We start from the raw sequence: 13,705 nt of genomic DNA, 5'->3' as shown, positions 1-13,705 counted from the left end.
ATGTCCAGGGAGGGTGGGCTTTCTCAACTTTCACTTTAGTACTTTCAGTTTAAATCTAGAATCACAGAATTTACAGGCTTCAAGGGTTTTAGTGATAACTCTCATACCTCAGTTTACAGAGGAGGAATCAGTCACAGTGAGTTGGATGACTATCAATTCATATATTGCACTAAACAGTTCTTCTCCTTTCTCTTCAATTTGACCCTGATATCCTGTTCAGTTATTTTTCTTTTAAAGAAGAGGAGAGGTGGGCAAGGTCACACAGTCAATAGATGAGCGTCCTGCTATCTCTGCTTGTGATGCTGGACTATATAGCCTTTCCTTTTTTACATCCTTGTTTATCTGATGACTACAAGGTGATGCAAGCAAACCTTATTCATCTGAGAGCAGGTAAAATAAAGTTACAGTATACCCATTCACTGCAAAATAGTGTCTGTAACATTTGGAAGTGCTGAAGATAGCTCTTTCCTGAGGTATTTATTAAATTTACATGTGGTCTGTATTTTATAAATTAATAATATTTGATGACAATCACATTTATTATAATATCTTGATATTTACAGGTTTCAGAATATTTAGCATTTTAAACACAGATTGCTATTTATATAGTACTATTTCACTTACTACCTTGTAATCATTAGTATTGATAAATACCAACATAGAGTTAGAAAATTCAGAAGTAGAAACTTGATAATATTTCAGGCCAAAAGTTATGCTCAAAATTTTAATTTCATACTGTTGCATGCTATGAATAATTAAATTTATCTCTTTTGATCTCTATGTGTTGATCTTTAAGATTATTCTCAACAATATGCCTAAAACTAGTGGTAGACAGGAATTTTGATTGCAATCTTCTTATCTTGTGTTTTAAGAAGTCACTTTTCCAAAGAAAGACCACCTTTCTTACTTTCCTCTAAGCCCAGATGTGAGGATCTTGTAGTTTTCCTGTTGCAAGAGAAAAAGAGCTTCAGTGTAGGGGATATGCTTCAAAACCACTTTCTCCTATCTCCATGACAGTCTCTTTTCACTGCTGGGCTCCTCACAACATGCCATGTCTTCCAATCTAACCTCATCTTACAACATCCCTCAGATCTAAGGGTTGCTTTATGATTACCATTCTACAAATGGGGAAACTGAGGTTTTGAAAGGTGAATTGTGTGCCAAAGCCTTTCAGGATGTCCCTTCTACCATGCTAGACTTATTTATTATATTTCCTTTTGAGAGAGACAGTGAGAGAAAGAGTAGAGTAAGGTCTACAATGGCACTTTACATCCCTATAAGCAGTTCAGACATTCCTTTTTACTTCCTACCCCATCATGTGTTATATGTGCATTACAGTGTTCTCTAGAGGACCGATGTGGTAATGATAATAGCAATGTTTGTTAAAAAGTTGCTCTATGGTAGGCACTGTTCTAAGTGCTTCATATACATTATCTCATTTCATCCTCACAGCAACCCTATGAAGTAGAAATTATTATCCTCATTTTTAAGATGAGAAAATGAGTCTTAGAGAGATTAAATAGCTTGCCCAAGGTTACTACTGTTTAAACCAAGCAATCTAACTCCAGATTCCAATCCCTAACTGCTCTGCTCTGCTGCTTGCACTGTATGTAAGGCTCTTCTTTTTTCCATTTGAATGTTTCTTCTCTTTATGAAAAGGTTGCAGGGGAATGACTTCTGCCCCAGAACTGCTGGTGCTGACTAATGTCCTCAGACTTCAATGTGCATAAGAATTATCTGGGTTGTTTTTAAAGAAAAATGGTACCAAACGTTTCTGGAATTTTATATTAATCTAATTATTATACAATTTAAATGAATTGGAGTTTCTCAGTGGGTAAAACTTGGTGGGTAAAATTTGGTATTGTCAACAGATGTCTGATAATCATCTCTCAACTTATTTTTTATATAAAAATAGATTTCATAAGGCTGATTGCTTTAAGCAAGTTATGTGGTACCCTATCTGTGTAATTTATACAATCATGGGATATAATAAGAATGAATCTTTATTTATTTTGCTGCCCCATCAAATTTATCCAGTGGCATTAGCTTGTCTGCTACTAGACAGAAATGTGGCTAATTCTATGCCTTTTCTGTTCTCTCTCAGGCTCCTATCGTGTCTGTAAGTGATATATGCAGTTTTCATTCAGTAATCAAAAGTGTATACTCTCATGTCTTGATGCTTCCATCTTCATCCAAAATTACAATTACTTCCTCTGCCTCACCTGAAGCTTTGAAGGTGGGGATCTGGGTAGGGAGTGTGAGCCTTCCTTTCTATTTTGCCATTTCAGTGGTTCTTGTGGTATGGTCTTGTGGACCAGCAGCACCAGCTGGGAAGTTGTTAGGAATATGATTTCTTTGGTCCTGGTCAGACAAAGAATCAGGAACTCTGGGCACAGAGCCAGCAATGTGTGTTTTAACAGGTGCTCCAGGTGATGATACATGCTAAAGTTCAAGAACTACTGCACTTTTTGATACCTGCTTACCTCCTTATTCTTAGTAACTTTATTTCTGTAGTCAAAGCAAAGGGGAAGGGCATAGAAACGGAGCCAGAAAGGTTGTTACTTCTCTGTCATTGTCATAGTTGGCCTTTCGTTTTATGACCTGAGACTTATTTAAAGTTGACTCATTCTCTGATGGCAGCTCTTTCAGAGGCTTAATTGAGAATATTAAAGCCCCTTTCTTCTCTGCCTCCTCTTCCTCCCCATTCCTCTTTCATGTGACATGGAGTCTCTCTGTTGGGGTCTTATTGCTCTTTCATTCAGCATGGTCCTGGAATGCTTTGTTTGCTTTATTTACAGGATATAATATTTTGAAATAAAAAAAAATGAATCTGTTCTTTTATGAACACGATTGTCTTTTCTCCTATTGACCTCCAGCTATTTTCCAAGTGTAGAAAAGTCTATGGATTGATCTGGAACTAGATCAAGTAGTATTTTTAGGCCTCTGAGTCCAAAGAATAAGATCATGGAACCTAGCAACAAACTAGAACTTCCCAGAACTTCCTGATTATTACCTGGGGCCTAGACCTCTCTTATGTACCACTTTACATCATCTTGGCCTTTTTGTTCCAGTTACTACCGTAGTGACCAGGTCCACACATACTTTGACCAGGTTTTTTATAGTTCTAACTTGACAGTGCCTCAGCATGGGACAATTACTTCTTGTTTACCATCTGGATTTCTCTAACTCCCTTAGAACTGCTGGGCTATCATTCATGATCAAACAAAATAATGGAGGCAAAGGAGTTAATGCCCACAGGACCATTCTTGGCTAATAGGGAATATACTAAAAATGCTTCTTTCTTTCAGTGGCCATGGGCAATTCTGAAGTGCATGTTCATAAAACTTCTAAGAACTTCCTACTAGAACTGAATAATTACTGCCTAACTATGTAACACATCTGGGCATTGACTTTCCCTCAGATTTTCCTTTACGTCACTCCTGTTTTCGGAGATCACCTTTCCCAAATAAACTACTTGCCTATAAGCCTTTTCTCTCAGGCTTTCAAGGGGACCCAGGCAAAGACATTTACCAGTGTTAATCTTAACTTGTTTTTCTATCTCTTGGAGATTGGTAAAAATGTAAATATTAAATGTTATAAATTCATATGAAATGAGGAATGTCTACAAGAGGGAATGCCTGCATTTTGTTTGCTTCAACTGAGTAATTTGCAGCAAACACTGAAATTACCCTTAAGTAAATCATGATTGTGGGTAATTAAATATCACAAAGTTGCCATTCCTCTCTCAGCAGCAGAGGTCTGGACTGGATAACTTCCTTAGAAAACACCGAGGTGTTTTTTAACACCTGGGCATGTGGGTGACTCCTTGGCGGCTTAGTAGGTTAAGCATCTGCCTTTGGATCAGGTCATGATCCCAGGGTCCTGCGATTGAGGGCTGCATCAGGCTTCCTGGTCAGTGGGGAGCCTGCTTCTCCTTCTCGCTTGTGCTCGCTCTCTCTCTCTTTCTGACAAACAAATACAGTCTTAAAAAAATTAAAAACATGCAAGATTTCAGTGACAATTTTATTAGAGGGAAACACTTTTTTGTGGCTTAGGAAGGTTTCAAAAAGACTTAACATTTGTCTGGGCTCGTAAAAGCTATACACCAAAAGGATGCCTTACAGTTTGCTTTGATTTAACAGTGAGATATGCTTACCATGATTCAGAGTTTTCCTAGGTGACAGTGATGCCAATGTCATTTCCACCTGGTTTTGCACTACATGGCAACAACCTTACAAATGTTTTTCCTTTCTTAATCTCAGAAACTCTCATAGTTGCATCATAAGCTAGCCTGGGGTGTGATTCCTAAAAACTGGTCTATGGATTGACTATAGCAAAATCACTGAGGAAACTTTTTAAGAATACATGCTTCTGATTTCTACCTCTGGAGATTCAAATTGGTTCTGGAGTTTGGGCAGTGGTGGATTGGAACTGGCCTGTCTTGACTAGTGAGAGCCTATTGTGCCCTTCTCTTCCTAACTCCACATTGAATGACTTTGCATTGGTAGCTTGAAATCAGCCCTATGAGAGTACTGATTCTATGGAATATGACAAATATTACAAATTAGAGATTTTTTTCCCCTCCTCTAGTGCTGGTGTCAAACATTTACTAGCACATCATTGGATTGGGGCCCAGAACTCAGTGTAACCTCACCCTCAAGTAAGGAATCTGTTTTTTAGAGAAGTAAATGTAAATTTCTGACTTAATATGAGCTGTTCACATAACAGTACTGTTATCACTTTACCACATTTTCTTGTAAATATAATTTTTAAGGTATATCTGTTAACCTTTTTAATTTAAAACATCATTACTGAAATTAGTTTAATAAAAATATCAATTTGAAAAAAAAATACCAATTTGACTTGTGCTCTAGTAACTAATATAAATGATCTCCTCTTTGACACCTCATTGGGTTTTCTAAAGGAAAACGAGTCCATATTAATTTAATTCCCTGTGTGATACTATGCTACAAAATTAAAATATTTATCTGGTTTGGTTTATTCTGGTTTTGGAATAATTGTTTTAACAGAAAATTGGAGTGCCATTAGTCTCCTGAATATTACAATTTAACAAATGATTACTATGCTAAACCAAATGGTTACCATGGCAAGTATTTGTCTGGAGTCTTGAGGTAGGAGGGGCCTTCCGTTAGAGAGGGATTTCTGTTTCTCTTCCCCATTGGTACCTAATTGCCGAGCATTAAAAATAGTGAGGTTGGAGAATTCAGTACATATTTACAAAGACAATAATGATTCTCAACACAATGCCGATATTTCTGTACTTGGTAACAGTGATTTAAAGACTAGCTAAGGTCAACAACCAGGGGTGCCTCGGTGCCTTGGTGCCTTGGTTGGTTAAGCATCTACCTTCCCCTCAGGTTATGATCTCAGGGTTCTGAGATTGAGCCCCACAGGAAGTCTGCATCTCCCTCTTCCTCTGCCCCTCTCTCTGTTCATGCTCATACTCTCTCAAATAAATAAACAGAATCTTAAATAAACACACAAAAAAAACTTCAAAAAACCATTGCCAACAGAGTTTACCCTGAAAAATCTGGAATATAAAAATCACAGCTTGGCTTTAACACAAAAGGGGAAATGCCAACACAGTCTGGTTTTAACACAGAAGGGGAAACACCTAATTGTTCAATGTGGTATAAAATTCTGAAAATTGAATTGATGTGAGGAAACATGCATTCTGGCCTCAGCTTCATCATCTCCTATTCAAGCAGTACTGGTGAAGTCACATAGTCTTTCTTAGCCTCCGTTCTTTATTCCTGAACCTACTGTATTTATATCACAGTGCTTATGCTGAGGATCAAATGAGATAAACATGTGAGCTATTTGAATAATTATTCTTCAAATGTAAGAAATCATCAATATTAGTTTGTTTCAAAGACTTAGGAAGGACATTATCTTTTATTAAACATAATTCAGTCTAATCACATCTATATCTAGTGTTGATAAATCCCTTGTCAGAACTTTATATGACTGAATGAGTCTTAATTTGTCATTGACAGGTATGGTTACTTTCTTTTAGATACTATCTTGATGATTACAAACTAATTTTCAAAATTAAAATACATTTCATATATACATTTATTATTTTGCAACTGTTTTATGGAAGAAAGGGTATGTTATGTTGCTTAAAATAGTTCTATCTTATGTGAATGTGGTAGTAGATATAGGAAAGATAACAGCTAACACTGTGGAGTTCTTACTATGGAGGAGGAAATATGCTTATAGTATCACAACTTCTTTTAGATAGAAGAGTTGGTACTTCTAAGCCTCTTTTTAAGTCTTAACAGCTAGAAAATGATAAGGCTAGGACTCAGAAGTTGTTCCACCTTGAACTCAAACCCAAGTCCAGATTCTAAACCAAAATGCTAATATTGCCTTTTGCATTATTCACATCTGCCTTTATTTTCACCTTAATCTCCTTTTCATTACTCGATGAAAGTGTTTGTGTTTCTACATATAGAACAAGTGGCCCTCTTAGATAAACAAGATTCTTTAGTTAAATAAGTTAATGGTGACAGTTCATAGCTGGAAGCAATCAGAGTCCACTGTCCTTGTGTTTGACAGTAGCTGCAGACTATCTGGTATCTTGCCACTCTGATTTCTGTAAATCACACTCACAGGAATTTATAACTGCAATAAATGTTTTTTCTCCACTAAATCCAGATTTATAGATCAAGTGGAAATTTCCTCTGAAGGACACTATTATTTAGTTTACTATAGGAAAGTATTAATAAATACAACTTTAAAAATTACTTTTGAATGCCTGAGCATTTATATTTGTTATTTATAATCCTTACAAAAGCTGTAGATACATTTTGCAGATAAGGAAACTGAGGTAGAGAGTACTTCACCCAAAGGTCACACAGATGCTAAGTGATAGAGATGGAATTCAAACTCTGGTTCACGAGACTTCCAGGCCCATCATTTTCTTCCTAACATGTGGTTGTGGAACACTGAGGGGGTTCTATGAAGGAAAGTCTCCAATGTGACTGTATGTAACTTTGAAAAAGTGTCGTACTTCAGAATCACAAGGTTTCATGTGAAAATCCAAATCTGTGCTTTTTCTGGAAGGTCTGGAACAAGGGCTGGGAGAAAGTACCCTCTGCGCCCTTTAGGATGGGCCTGGGCTATCTTTTTACCACCTCTCCTATCACTTCTCTTGTCATCAGGTACATTACCTGACCCTGTTAGAACTGATCATCTCTGGATTCTATTGTGATTTCAAAGCTTTGTTGACTGAGGGGGAAAAGATTGTCCTGTGCTATTCTTATGATTAATTAATAAATTGGGGACAGAGCTAATAATAGTTCTCAAGATAATGTATTTTGGTTCTAAACAAGGGCCTTCTGAGAGGTTAAATACTCTAGGCTTTTCTTTTGAAATTGTAATTGACTGATAGAAGCTACTTATTAAAATTTTGATGTTATTCAAATTGTGTCAGCATAATTTTTAGGATATCTATAACTGGAACTTAGGGTAGTAAAGAATAATGCTTGCATTGGGGTCTTAAAAATTATAAGATCTTACATTTTGTTTTGGAAACAAACATATTCTAAAGGTAGGAAGTGCATTGGAAGGGAAATACTGACATCTTTGTATTATTATGTAACATAAAATATAATGTAATCCTAAAAATAGGCCATTAGATCATTGCTTAGATGGAATAGCTTTTTTTAATGGTTAGACGATCATATAGTCTATCTTCCATACAAATAATAAGTTTTCATATTCAGTGAATTATTTGGGTTTTCTTAATTAAAAAGTGAAACAAAAAGTTGTTCTAGAGATAAGAAAAGTTTGAAGGAAGTATACCAATAATTTAAAATATCAATTTTGTGGGGCATCTGGGTGGCTTAGTCGGTAAAGCATCTGAGTCTTTGTTTTGGTGCAGGTCATGATCTCAACATTGTGAGATCAAGACCTGCATGGGGTTCCATGTTCAGTGTAGAGTATGCTTGAGATTCTTTTCCCTCTGCCTCTCCCTCTATGCCTCCCCTGCTCATGAGCAAGCATACACACGCTCTCTCAAAAAAAATAACTAAATAAGATATTAAAAATATATCATTTTGCATTTACACAAAACAAACTGAGGGTTGCTGGGGGGAGGGGGTTTGGGAGAAGGGGGTGGGATTATGGACATTGGGGAGGGTATGTGTTTTGGTGAGTGCTGTGAAGTGTGTAAACCTGGTGATTCACAGACCTGTACCCCTGGGGATAAAAATATATTTTTATAAAAAATAAAAAATTATATTAAAAAAATATATCATTTTGCAAACATTTAAAAATGAACTGTTTCTTTTTTTAATTTATTTTTTATTTTTATTTTTTATAAATATATATATTTTTTCTTTTTTTTAAAGATTTTGTTTATTTATTTGACAGAGACAGATCACAAGCAGGCAGAGAGGCAGGCAGAGAGAGAGAGAGGAGGAAGCAGGCTTCTTGCCAAGCAGAATGCTGGATGCGGGGCTTGATCCCAGGACCCTGAGATCATGACCTGAGCCAAAAGCAGCGGCTCAACCCACTGAGCCACCCAGGTGCCCCCATATAATATATTTTTATTCCCAGGGGTACTGGTCTGTGAATCGCCAGGTTTACCCACTTCACAGCACTCACCCCAGCACATATCCTCCCCAATGTCCATAATCCCACCCCCCTCTCCTAACCCCCCTCCCCCCAGCAACCCTCAGTTTGTTTTGTGAGACTAGGAGTCACTTATGGTTTGTCTCCCTCCCAATTCCATCTTGTTTCATTTATTCTTCTCCCACCCCCTTAACCCCCAATGTTGCATCTCCACTTTCTCATATCAAGGAGATCATGTGATAGTTGTCTTTCTCTGATTGACTTACTTCACTAAGCATGATACCCTCTATGAACTGTGTTTCTTAAGCATATCAGAATTTTAGGTAAAATCTTACAGGGATTTTTACTCATATGTAGGCAGTCAGAAAAATGTATTTCAAGTTGAATCGGTGTGGGGGGACATTCTTTCTAATACTTGAAATTAGTGTTATCTTTTGTGGGACAGTTTTCTCAGAAATTAACTACAAGTGTAGTCCAAAATGTTTAGATAATTAATAAAAATAATTTACTTCTTAATATGGTAAGTTATGTAAAAGAATGTGGAAGTTTAAAAACAATGAGCAAATATAGGACAGTGTTATTATTTGGGCATTTACCCTCGACCCCCTTAATTAGTAAGTATTTCCTAATTTTGTATTATGAACCCACCACCATTAGGTGCTGTGGAAGATTTATAAAAAGTTATTTTTGAATATTCGTTATGAATGATCAATCAGTTCATAATTTTTTTTGAAAAGCTGCACAGTAAAAATACCATGGATATTATTGTTTTCTCTACTCCCATCCCTAGAAGCAACAAATATTACCTGTTTCTTATATATTGTTACACAGTTTTTTTTTTTTAAGATTCTTATTCATTTATTTGACAGACAGATCACAAGTAGGCAGAGAGGCAGGCAGAGAGAGAGAGAGAGGAGGAAGCAGGCTCCCCACTGAGCAGAGAGCCTGATGTGGGGCTCGATCCCAGGACCCTGGGATCATGACCTGAGCTGAAGGCAGAGGCTTTAACCCACTGAGCCACCCAGGTGCCCCTGTTACACAAATATTTTATGCAGATAAATGCAAAGTGGTATTTTTCTCTCCCACATTCCTATTATACAACATGGTAGCATATCCTACACATACTTCTGAATCTTGCTTTTTCAGATACATATCTTGGACATTACTTGATAGCCCAAGTAGTAAATTGTCATTGTTGTCTTCTTTTTTAAATTTGCTTTATGGCTGTAAGGTATTTCCATTTTTGGATGCTTTATAATCTATTTTACCAGTCATCTATTGTAGACGTTTATATAGTTTCCAGTTTTGCTATTACAAACCATATTGCAATGAATAACCTTATATATAGGTCTTTACACTTACTAAATAATTATGTCTTTAAGAAAAATTTCTTGGGGCGCCTGGGTGGCTCAGTGGGCTAAGCCTCTGCCTTCGGAGTCCCGCATAGGGCTCTCTGCTCAGCAGGGAGCCTGCTTCTCCTTATCTCTCTCTCTGTCTGTCTCTCTGCCTATTTGTGATCTCTCTGTCAAATAAATAAATAAAATCTTAAAAAAAAAAAGAAAGAAAAATTTCTTGAAGTGGAGTTGGATTGAAAGGTATGTACTTATATAATTTTTTATTAACATATAATGTATTATTTGCCACGGGGGTATGGGTCTGTGAATTACACATTTATAGCACTCACTATAGGACATACCCTCCCCCATTTCCATAACCCAGACACCCTGTCCCTACCCACCCCCCACATCCCAGCAATCCTTAGTTTGGTTCATGAGATTAAGAGTCTTATGGTTTGTCTCCCTCCTGATCCCATTTTGTTTCACTTTTTCCTCCCCTCCCCACAACGACCTCTTGCCCTGCCTCTCAAATTCCTCATATCAGAGAGATCATATGATAATTGTCTTTCTCTGATGGACTTATTTCACTCAGCATAATACCCTCTAGTTCCATTCATGTCATTGCAAATGGTAAGAATTCATTTCTTTTGATGACTGCATAGTATTCCATTGTATATATATACCACCTCTCTTTCATCCATTCATCTGTTGGTGGATATCTAGGCTCTTTCCATAGTTGGCTATTGTGGACATTGCTGCTATAAACATTTGGGTTCACGTGCCCTTTTGGATCACTACATTTATATCTTTAAGGTAAATACCCAGTAGTGCTATTGATGGGTTGTAGGTAGCTCTATTTTCCATTTTTTGAGGAACCTCCATATTGTTTTCCAGAGTGGCTGCACCAGCTTTCATTCCCACCAAGATTGTAGGAGGGTTCCCCTTTCTCTGCATCCTCACCAACATCTGTCATTTCCTGACTTGTTAATTTTAGCCATTCTGACTGGTGTGAGGTGATATCTCTCTGCGGTTTTGATTTGTATATCCCTGATGCCAAGTTATGTTGAGCACTTTTTCATGTATGTTTTGGCCATTTGGATGTCTTTGCAGAAATGTCTGTTCATGTCTTCTGCCCATTTCTTGATTGGATTATTTGTTCTTTGAGTGTTGAGTTTGGTAAGTTCTTAATATATTCTGGATACTAGCCCTTTATCTGATCTGTCATTTGCAAATATCTTCTCCCATTCTGTCAGTTGTCTTTTGGTTTTGTTGGCTGTTTCCTTTGCTGTGGAAAAGCTTTCGATCCTAATGGAGTCCCAGTAGTTCATTTTTGCCCTTGCTTCCCTTGCCTTTGGTGATGTTTCTAGGAAGAAGTTGTTGCGAGTGAGGTTGAAGAGGTTGCTGCCTGTGTTCTCCTCAAGGATTTTGATGGATTCCTGTCTCACATTGAAGTCTTCCATCCATTTTGAGTCTATTTTTGTGTGTGATGTAAGGAAATGTAAGGAAATGTAAGTTTCATTCTTGTGCATGCAGCTGTCCAATTTTCCCAATACCACTTGTTGAAGATTCTGTCTTTTTACCATTGCATATTCTTTCCTGCTTTGCTGAAGACTAGTTTATCATAGAGTTCAGGGTCTATTGCTGGGCTCTCAGTTCTCTTCCATTGATCAAGATGTCGATTTTTGTGCCAGTACCATACTATCTTGATGATGACAGCTTTGTAATAGAGCTTGAAGTCTGGAATTATGATGCCACTAACTTTGATTTTCTTTTTCACCATTCCTCTATTTGGGGTCTTTTCTGGTTCCATAATAATTTTAGGATTATTCATGCCAGTTCTTTGAAAAAAGTTGATGGTATTTTGATAGGGATTCTATTAAATGTGTAGCTTGTGCCAGGTGGCATAGACATTTTCATAGTATTTGTTATTCCAATTCATGAGCATGGGACACTTTTCCATTTCTTTGTGCCTTCCTCAATTTCTTTCATGAGTACTTTATAATTTTCTGAGTCCAGATTCTTTGCCTCTTTGGTTAAGTTTATTCCTAGATATCTTATGGCTTTGGGTGCAATTATAAATGGGATCAACTCCTTAATTTCTCTTTTTTCTGTCTTGCTGTTGGTGTATAGAAACTGATTTCTACGCATTGATTTTATATCCTGACACTTTATTGAATTCTTGTATGAGTTCTAGCAGTTTGGGAGTGGAGTCTTTCAGGTTTTCCACATAAAGAATCAGATCATCTGCAAGAGTGAGAGTGGGAGACTTCTTTGCCAATTCAGATGCCTTTTATTTCTTCTTCTTGTCTGATTGCTGAGGCTAGGATTTCTAATACTATGTGGAATGGCAGTGGTGATAGTGGACATCCCTGCTATGTTCCTGACCTTTGAGGAAAAGCTATTAGTATTTCCCCCTTGAGAATGATATTTGCTGTGGGTTTTTCATAGATGGCTTTGATGATATTGAAGTATGTACCCTCTATCCCTACACTTTGAAGAGTTTTGATCAAGAAAAGATGCTGTACTTTGTCAAATGCTTTTTCAGCATCTATTGAGAGTTTCATATGGTTCTTGTTCTTTCTTTTATTAATGTATTGTGTCATATTGATTTATTTGTGGATGTTGAACCAAACTTGAGCCCAGGAATAAATCCCACTTGGTCGTGGTGAATAATTCTTTTAATGTACTATTGGATCCTATTGGCTAGTAATTTGGTGAAAATTTTTGCATCTGTGTTTATCAAGGATATTGGTCTGTAATTGTCCTTTTGATGGGGTCTTTGTGTGGTTTTGGGATCAAAGTAATGCTGGCCATATAAAATGAGTTTGGAAATTTTCCTTCCATTTCTATTTTTTTTCTTGAAACATTTTCAGAGAATAGGTATTAATTCTTTAAATGTTTGGTAGAATTCCCCTGGGAAGCCGTCTGGTCCTGGGCTCTTGTTTGTTGGGAGATTTTTGATGACTGCTTCAATCTCCTTGCTGGTTATGGGTCCGTTCAGGTTTTCTATTTCTTCCTGGTTCAGTTTTGATAGTTTATATGTCTCTAGGATTGTATCCATTTCTTCCAGATTGTTAAATTTGTGGTGTATAGTTGCTCATAATATGTTCTTATAATTGTTTGTATTTCTTTGGTGTTGGTTGTGATCTCCCCTCTTTCATTCATAATTTTATTAATTTAAGTCCTTTATCTTTTCTTTTGGACAAATCTGGCCAGGGGTTTATCAATCTTATTAATTTTTTCAGAGAACCAGCTCCTAGTTTTGTTGATTTGTTCTACTGTTCTTTTGGTTTCAATTTCATTGATTTCTGCTCTGATATTTATTATTTCTCTTCTCCTGCTGGGTTTGGGATTCTCAAATATCTTCCATGCTTTTTTTGAGCCCAGCTAGCACCTTGATAATTGCAATCCTGTACTCTTGTTCTGACATATTACTAATGTCCATATTAATTATTTCCCTAGCCATCAGTACTGCTTCTTTTTCTTTCTTTCTTTCTTTCTTTCTTTCTTTCTTTCTTTCTTTCTTTCTTTCTTTCTTTCTTTCCTTCTTTCTTTTTTTTTTTTTTTGTGGTGAGTTTTTCCATCTTGTCATTTTATCCTGATAAGAATAGATGAATGAGAGAACGAAGTACTAAAAGGGTACTAGAAAAATATATGCTAATCAAATCAGAAGAAACCCAAAACCATGGGGAGAAGAGAAGAAAGGCAGAAAATAATAAAAAATGAAAAATAAAAAAAATATATGTTAGACTGGTGAACAAAACAGA

General features: G+C 36.7%; 1 long non-coding RNA gene across 1 annotated transcript in view; it reads left to right on the top strand.

The window, feature by feature from the left end:
• Window positions 1-13,705, top strand: part of LOC309865518 — a 721,161-nt gene that overhangs the window by 33,384 nt on the left and 674,072 nt on the right. The gene's annotated exons all lie outside the window — the stretch shown is intronic.

This window comes from Mustela nivalis (genome assembly GCF_964662115.1).
Source record: "Mustela nivalis genome assembly, chromosome: 5".
NCBI classification, from domain to species: domain Eukaryota; kingdom Metazoa; phylum Chordata; class Mammalia; order Carnivora; family Mustelidae; genus Mustela; species Mustela nivalis.
Note: the sequence above shows the minus strand (reverse complement) of the source record. Positions and strands in the feature narration are given on the sequence as shown.